Source organism: Triticum dicoccoides, chromosome 3A, assembly GCF_002162155.2.
Source record: "Triticum dicoccoides isolate Atlit2015 ecotype Zavitan chromosome 3A, WEW_v2.0, whole genome shotgun sequence".
NCBI lineage: Eukaryota > Viridiplantae > Streptophyta > Magnoliopsida > Poales > Poaceae > Triticum > Triticum dicoccoides.
In genome coordinates, this window is record NC_041384.1 from 566,570,243 (window position 1) to 566,578,767 (window position 8,525).

The following is an 8,525-nucleotide window of genomic DNA, read 5'->3' on the forward strand; positions in this document are numbered from 1 at the left end:
GTCGCCCCCTCTCCCAAGCAGGCCCCTCCCCCGGCCTTTATAAGCCCAGCCACCACCGTCCCCTTCTCCCCAGCCACCGCCGCCTCTCGACGCCCGCCGCCTGCTGCCGAGCCGCCGCCGCCGCCTGCCGCGCGTCGCCGCCCGCGCCGCCGCCGCCTACCACCACTCCCCGCCCGCTGCCGCTAGTTTTTCCGCCCCGAACAGGTATAAAACCGAACCGCCGGTCCCAGGTTTTTTCGGTTTATTCGTTTAGATCAGTTTTATTTTTAGGGTTCGCTAATTAGCGAACGTTCACCCGATCTTCTCTTTTAGCGAACGAATTCATTCGTTAGTTTCTGTTAGCGAACGTTCGTTCATTAGGTTTTTCTTTTTAGTTTTATTTTCGGCCAGCGACCTATCCGTAATTACTTTTATCGCAGATTAGTCCCTGATTTTCAAACATTCGCTACTTCTTGCCCGCTTCTCCAAATCTAGTGAAACCAACGCCAAAATCTTCGTCTTGTTTCCCTTTATCCAGATAATCAACTTGAACATGATTTTGGAAATTTAAAATTTGGTTTCAAGCAGATTTGATTTCAAACTTCTTTTGAACGTAGTTTGAGTTTCGTAACTCCGATTCGACTGATTCTTTTTGCAAATCGAAGCTCTTCACTTAAACTTTCTGTTTACTTCTTTTCTTTTGGGTTTTACCTTTGCATATTATGCTTGATTGCTTATGTATGTTATTGTTTGTTCACGATAGAGTTTCCGGAGTGCGAGGCTTGCTACTATGAATCTCCAGGGTTTTCCAATCGTCAGCAAGGCAAGTAACACTTTGACCATATCCCTTTATTACATAGTTTTTATGCATTAGCTTCAACCCTCAAACATTGCATGAGTAGGATTTGACAACATGTGGGTATCCGGAAGTAGTTGATGAGGTAGGAACCTATTGTATTATATTCAAACCTTGGGTGTTACTATGTTGTGCTTATACCGCTTTGCTATGCTAGTAGACGTGGTTTGGTTTGAGAGAATTCATGGAAGATGTGAGAGTTATTATTAACTATTGAGGTGGCTAATTTAATACACATCTGGGTGGATTGGTTGTGGGCACCTGGGGTTATACCAGTGTTGTCCAAGGAGATCCCGGGGAACCCGTGTGATCATCCTATGGTTTGCCACCCAGTCTCGAAGGGATCATAATGTTATTCATGCTGGAATCTTCCGTGTGCAGCCAAAAGCCATTATGGGCTCTGGCAAAGTTGAGTATGTTGCGTGACCTCTTTCAGTGGTAGGCTAGCAGATTTAGGGGATGTAGGTGGTACTCTCTACCCATAGTAAAGAGTTAATGCTTCTGAAAGACTGTGTCTCGGTCATCCGTTTCTCAAACATCATGTAGTGCGAGAAATTCAACGAAGGAGATCAAGTCTTGTGGGGAAAAGGGCGCAAACCTCTGCAGAGTGTACAACTAATCATGATTAGCCGTGTCCCCGGTTATGGACATCTTGAGTATCTGGTGCTTGAATTATTATGTTGATCTCATCACTTTACTTAATTAATTTGTCGGGTTTTAATTTTTAATTTTAGGATTGAGTTTGGGTTAGCTTCTCAATAATTTCAACAAAATTTGTAGTTAAATAAAATATATTCCTTTGTTGCAGGGAAAAACTAGCTTTATGCAAATGATAACCATAGAGCCTCCACCATCCATATATGCATGTAGTGATAGTTGTTATTCCATTCATTGTTCTATAGTGATATCTTGCCAGCATATTCCATGTGATGGCCTACATGGCTGCAACGTATCATGTTGCAGAGTTCTCATACGAAGAGTAAGGTGCGCTAGGTCATTTTCGTGCACTCAGTATTGTCTGGAGTTGGATGGACTCATTTATCTTTGAAGCTTCCACAGTTATCTTATTTAGATGGCCTTCAGCCATATTATTGTAATAAGTACTCTTTTTGAGACTCTCGATGTAATAAGTGTGTGATTGAAACTCTGCAATAAATCCTCGAGTACTATGTGTGTCAGCAATACCGGTCCAGGGATGACACTTAAACACAGAGACTTGACCGTCTGAGGTCTGGTCGCTACAAGATGGTATCAGAGCACACGCTGACTATAGGACGCGACCACTAGGACAAGCCACATGATACTCTTCTCTACTCATTTTTGACTCTCTTCTCCATTTCTACTCTACAGATGGCGGACCCAAGGAACAATTTCACTCAATCGGATGATGACACCCCTTTCGGACGACACTTGAAGGAAGTCACGAGGTACCTGAGCATCGGCATACCAAGCTTCACCGGAACCTACACCGCCACTCTACCTGAAGAAGAGCGTTGGATGATTCGAGTTCATGTTCCAGGAAGGACGTTCACGCCAGTTACCGAGCCCATCGAGTTTTCCTTTGATGCACCAACCTGGAGTGTAGGAAAGAGCATGGTCGCCCACATCACCATTGGATGCATCGGCGAGGTATACGACAAGGACCTTAAGGACACCATCTACTAGATATGTGGATGCTGAGATGAGCAATGGGAGATGATTTGCACCAGGAAGGACAAATCCATTGCAGCCTACATACATGAATTAAATCAGCACATGCATCATCAGGAAAACCAAATGTGCGCCAATATGATAGACATGAAGAAAGTGATGACCCGAAACATGGAGCTAGAAGAGGAACTCAAGTCTATGCACGATGGATATGAAGAATAAATTTATGTACTACTAGAGAAGAATGAAGACCTGAAGAAGAAGCTAGGAATATTCATGGGAGATCCTGAATCAGAAAAGGACATCCGTTCTGAAGACTACATCATACTCGACGACACCGACTTCGACCGCGACAATGATAATGATTATGAAGACAAAGCTGGAGCAGATATCATGGAGTCATCCACCGATCAAAATTTCTAGTCGACCACCATATTATCAGTAGTATTCTCCCATGTATATAGTAATAGTCTGCGAGCTTTTGTAACGGTAGCTTAGATCGATTGTATGATCTTGTTTGAATTGAGTGGTGTGAAATGAATGTGTTTGTCTCATGTGCATATGGGTAGTGATCTCTCTTTAGACCTCACTCTATTATGTTCTCACCCCTCTAAACCTATCAGATGCCTCCGAGACGTGACCCCAAATTTGTCTTCCCACTGGAGCTCACTCAGTTGATCCAACAATAGAATGCCTTGATGCCGTTGCTAGTCCAGAACCAAGGCAACAACAGAAACAACAACCCACCACCACCACCACCAGTTGACAACCTAGCCCGTTTTCTAAGGTTGAATCCGCCGGTGTTCTCTAGTAGCACCGAGCCGATTGTTGCTGATGACTGGCTCCGCATGATTGGAAGGGAGCGGACCACCGCAGGTTGCACAGATGCTGAGAAGGTGCACTTTGCCGCACATCAACTGGATGGACCTGTAGCCTCATGGTGGGAGAACTACATTGCCACTTACCTCGTGGCTAATGTCACTTGGGATCAGTTTCATCAAGCATTTCGCATTGCACATGTCTCAACCGGAGCTATGAGCATGAAGAAGCGTGAGTTTCGCAACTTATGCCAGGGAAATAGTACTATGGGCCAGTACGTGGATGAGTTCAGCAAGTTAGCTCGCTATGCCCCAGATGATGTGGCCACAGATGCCGCGAAGCAGGAGAAGTTTATGGAGGGGCTGAACAAAGAGTTCAATATGCAGTTTATGGTGGCAACATTCACCAATTACCAGGAGTTGGTAGATGGGGCTCTCATGATTGAAGGCAAACATCAGCAGATTGAGAACCGCAAGCGGAAGTATGGACAGGGGAAGTACAACTCTGGACTCAGCAGAAGCCCCGTTTTACCCCGAACTCGGGAGGACATAACCATCATAACCATGGAGGCCACACTCACAATGGAGGGAGTTCACACAACCACAGTGGCCCTAAGAATGGAAATGGGAATGGAGGAAGCAACAGTCAGAGCCGTTCCAACCCAGCAACACCCGCCAAGAAGGATCTAAGTCACGTTACCTGTTTCAAGTGCGAGAAGACTGGACATTAGACCAATGAATGCCCTGAGATAAAGAATGACAATGGAAATGGAGCTCTGGAAAGAAGCCCAATCCCTTCACCAGAGGTCAGGTGAACCACATCAACGTGGAGGAAGTCGAAGAGCAGCCTGACGCAGTGATTGGTATGTTTTTGATTAAGTCATTTACCGCTCTCATTCTTTTTGACACTGGTGCATCGCATTCATACATATCAAGGAGATTTGTGGACGAGTTTAAATTGCCAACCTTAGCCCTTAGGTCACCCATGTTAGTAAGCTCGCCAGGAGCGGAGTATATGGCTAGCCGATGGTGTGATCAGTTACCATTAACCATTGGAAGCCATGTTTTTCCCTCAGACCTAATATTTTTGGAGTCACAAGGATAGGATATAATACTTGGTATGGATTGGTTATCGAAGTATGGAGGAAACATCGACTGTGCTAGTAAGTCGATACTACTCACCACCCCTGAGGGAAAATGGATCAAGTATGTATCTAGGCATGCGCCAAGGAGGACTCAAGTAAATTCACTTTTGGGAGTTGTTTAGGAGGAAGTGCCGGTTGTGAATGATTATCCCGACGTATTCCCGGAGGAACTGCTAGGCATCCCACCAGATCGAGATATAGAATTTTTGATAGAGCTGTTGCCAGGCACTGGACCAATATCGAAGAGACCGTACCGAATGCCCGCGAATGATCCAGAGGAAATTAAGAAGCAAATTAAGGAGTTATTGGAGAAAGGTTACATAAGACCAAGTTCATCACCGTGGGGAGCCCCAGTGCTCTTAGTTGAGAAGAAGGATGGATCTTTGAGAATGGTTGTTGATTATCATGCATTGAATGAAGTGACGATCAAGAACAAGTACCCACTACTGATGATCAATGATTTGTTTGACCAGCTGCAGGGAGCTAAGGTATTCTCCAAGATCGATCTTCAATTGGGATACAACTAGCTGAAGATCCAAGAACATGATATACCTAAGACAACTTTTACCACAAGGTATGGGATATGAGTACATGGTCATGTCTTTTGGATTGACTAACGCCCTGCCTATTTTATGAGTATGATGAATAAGGTGTTCATGGAGTTCTTGGATAAGTTTCTTGTGGTGTTCATTGATGATATATTGGTGTACTCGAAGAATGAAGAAGAACACAAGGAACATTTGCATTTAGTTCTCGAGAAGCCCTGGGAACATCAGCTATACGCCAAGTTCAGCAAATGTGAGTTTTGGTTGAAAGAAGTTGGATTTCTTGGACATGTTATATCAGGAGAAGGTATAGCAGTAGACCCTACCAAGGTACAGTCTGTCACTGAGTGATTGGCACCCACCTCAGTTGGAGAGATACACAGTTTTCTTGGACTCGCAGGATATTATAGGAGATTCATTGAGAATATTTCCAAGATTGCGAAGCCCATGACAGAGTTATTGAAGAAGGACACCAAGTTCAAATGGACCGAAGAATGTGAGGCCAGTTTTCAGGAGTTGAAGAAATGTTTGGTTACAGCCCCAATGCTAATTCTTTCGGATATATGCAAGGATTTCCAAGTTTATTGTGACGCTTCTCACCTGGGACTTGGAGGTGTACTTATGCAAGGCGAAAGAGTTGTTTCATATGCCTCACGACAGCTTCGACTACATGAGTTGAATTATGCTACGCATGATTTGGAGTTAGCAGCCGTAGTGCATGTGCTCAAGACCTGGAGACACTTTCTTATTGGAAACCGTTGTGATGTTTACACGGATCATAAGAGCTTGAAGTATATTTTTAGGCAGAAGGAGTTGAATCTAGGCAAAGGAGATGGTTGGAGCTCATAAAGGATTATGATATGAAGCTGCACTATCATCCAGGAAAGGCCAATGTTGTAGCAGACGCATTGAGCCGCAGGAGTTATGTAAATACTCTAGTAACCGGAGGTTTACCATAGGAGTTAACAGACGATCTCAGAGAACTACAGATGTAGATAGTTTCGACAGGTTTTGTTGCAGCTCTGGAAGTTCATTCCACGTTATTGGGAAAGGTTCGAGAAGCCTAGAAGACTGATAAGGAGATTGCAGAGATAAAGGAGAAGATGAGTAAAGGAAAATCCAAAGGTTTTCGTGAGGATAAGCACGAAACTTTATGGTTTGAGGATCGTATTTATGTGCCCAATGATGCCGAGATCAGGAAGTTAATACTTTAGGAAGCTCATGACTCGCCATACTCAATTCACCTCGGAAACACCAAGATGTATTTGGATTTGAAGGAACGTTTCTGGTGGACAGGTATGAAGAAGGATATTGCCGAGTATGTAGCAGTATGTGACATATGTCAAAGAGTTAAGGCAGAACACCAGAAGCCAGCAGGATTACTACAGTCTATGCCGATACCTGAATGGAAGTGGGATAAACTTGGCATGGATTTTTATCACCGGATTACCCAGGACATGATCAGTTTATGATTCCATTTGGGTAGTAGTTGATTGCTTAACCAAAGTGGCTCACTTTATCCCCGTGAAAACCACTTATACGAGCGTGAAGTTGGCCAAGATATATATGACCCGGATCGTATGTCTGCATAGAGTTCTGAGGACCATCGTATCAGATAGAGGAACATAGTTTACTTCGAAGTTTTGGAATCAGTTGTACCAGACTTTGGGTACCAGGCTAGAGTTTAGTACAGCCTTTCATCCACAGACAGATGGACAGACTGAGAGAGTCAATCACTTTCTGGAAGACATGTTGAGAGCTTGTGTGCTAGATTATGGATCTAGTTGGGATGATAAGTTGCCTTATGCGGAGTTCTCGTATAACAATAGTTACCAGGCTAGTTTGAAGATGGCCCCTTTCGAAGCATTGTATGGAAGGAGGTGCAGGACACCATTGATGTGGGATGAAGTTGGAGACCGTCATTTCTTTGGACCAGATTTAATCAAAGATTTTGAAGAGAAGGTTAAGTTGATTCACAATAGATTGAAGGTAGCTCAGTCCAGGCAGAAGAGGTAGCCTATGAAATCGGAGACATAGCCTATCTTCTTGTGTCACCACCGCAAGGAGTTAAACGATTTGGAGTCAAGGGAAAGTTAGCCCCTAGATTTGTAGGACCATACCGAGTTTTGGAACGTATGGGAGAAGTGGCCTACAAGTTGGAGTTACCCGAAGGTTTGTCAGGAGTTCATGATGTGTTTCATGTTTCCCAGTTGAAGAAGTGCCATGCAGAGATGGTCGATATTCCTCTGAGAGATACAGTTCCCTTGGAAGCAATTCAATTGGAGAGTGACCTAACCTACAAGGAGAAACCCTTCAAGATTCCCGAGTTTGCCAGCCGAGTTACACGCAGCAAGGTCATCAAATTTTGCAAAGTTCAGTGGAGTCACCATACCGAGGAAGAAGCCACCTAGGAGCGAGAAGAAGACCTACGGAAACACCACCCACACCTATTTGCTAGCCAACCCAAATCTCGAGGGCGAGATTCATCTTAAGGGGGGTAGGTTTGTAACATCCCAATTTTCAATTTGGATGTTAAACATTAGGTCGTCATATGCACCCATGCTCTTTGCATTTTAAATTTGTTTTATTGGGACATTTTGATCCTAAGGCCTTAAGCAACTGAAGGACCTTTTGAGAGAGTTGGGGTTTTTTCATAAAATCCATTTTTGATTTTTTTCAAAATTGGTAAATTGGATCAAAGTGATTTTTATTTGAAATTATTTTTCTGATTATTTCGAAAATAAATAAAATAATGAGAGAAAAATAAAGAGCGAGTCTTAATAGGGCGATTGTCACTGCTTATGGACCCGAACCTGGGTGATCTATCCATGACCAGGATGAAGCTTGGATGAAACTAAGTAGAGGTCTGAACCGACTGATGTTGAAGAATTAGCGGATGAGTTGTGGTTAGGGGTGAAATGCCACTCGAACCCAGAGCTGGTTCTCCCCGAAATGCGTTGAGGCGCAGCAGTTGACTGGACATCTAGGGGTAAAGCACTGTTTCGGTGCGGGCTGCGCAAGCGGTACCAAATCGAGGCAAACTCTGAATACGAGATATGACCCAAAAATAACAGGGGTTAAGGTCGACTAGTGAGACGAAGGGGGATAAGCTTCATCGTCGAGAGGGAAACAGCCCAGATCACTAGCTAAGCCCCCTATATGACTTCTTCAAAACAGAGGAAATAATTGAAATTTAATTTTAAATAAAAATATTTTTATTTGATTTTCATTTGAGATTTATTCGAGTAAATTAGGGAAAATTGCATTTAAAAAATTGCATTATAGCCCAGAAAAATGTTCATGTTGTCCTAAATATTAGTATAGGACCATGAAAATTGCTTTTGGGATTTTATGATTTTTATTCATTTTATTTTGAATTTTTTCGTTTCGGCAAAATTATTAAAAAAAAACTTTTCGGACCGACTGGGCCGAAGCCCAGCCGACCCACGTGCGCCGCCACCTCTCGGAGTCCGCCTCCAGCACGCGCCGCCGCCGCCAGAGAGTCCGGCTCGGACTCCCACCGCCGACGTCC

At 43.8% G+C, this 8,525-nt stretch overlaps 1 long non-coding RNA gene across 1 annotated transcript; it reads left to right on the forward strand.

Annotated features, from left to right (window-relative positions):
• Positions 1 to 220: 220 nt before the first annotated feature.
• On the forward strand, positions 221 to 8,044 carry LOC119272158. Its single transcript, XR_005134701.1, has 3 exons — positions 221 to 230; positions 4,662 to 4,665; positions 7,929 to 8,044. It is a non-coding gene; the product is annotated as an uncharacterized LOC119272158 (long non-coding RNA).
• Positions 8,045 to 8,525: the final 481 nt, after the last annotated feature.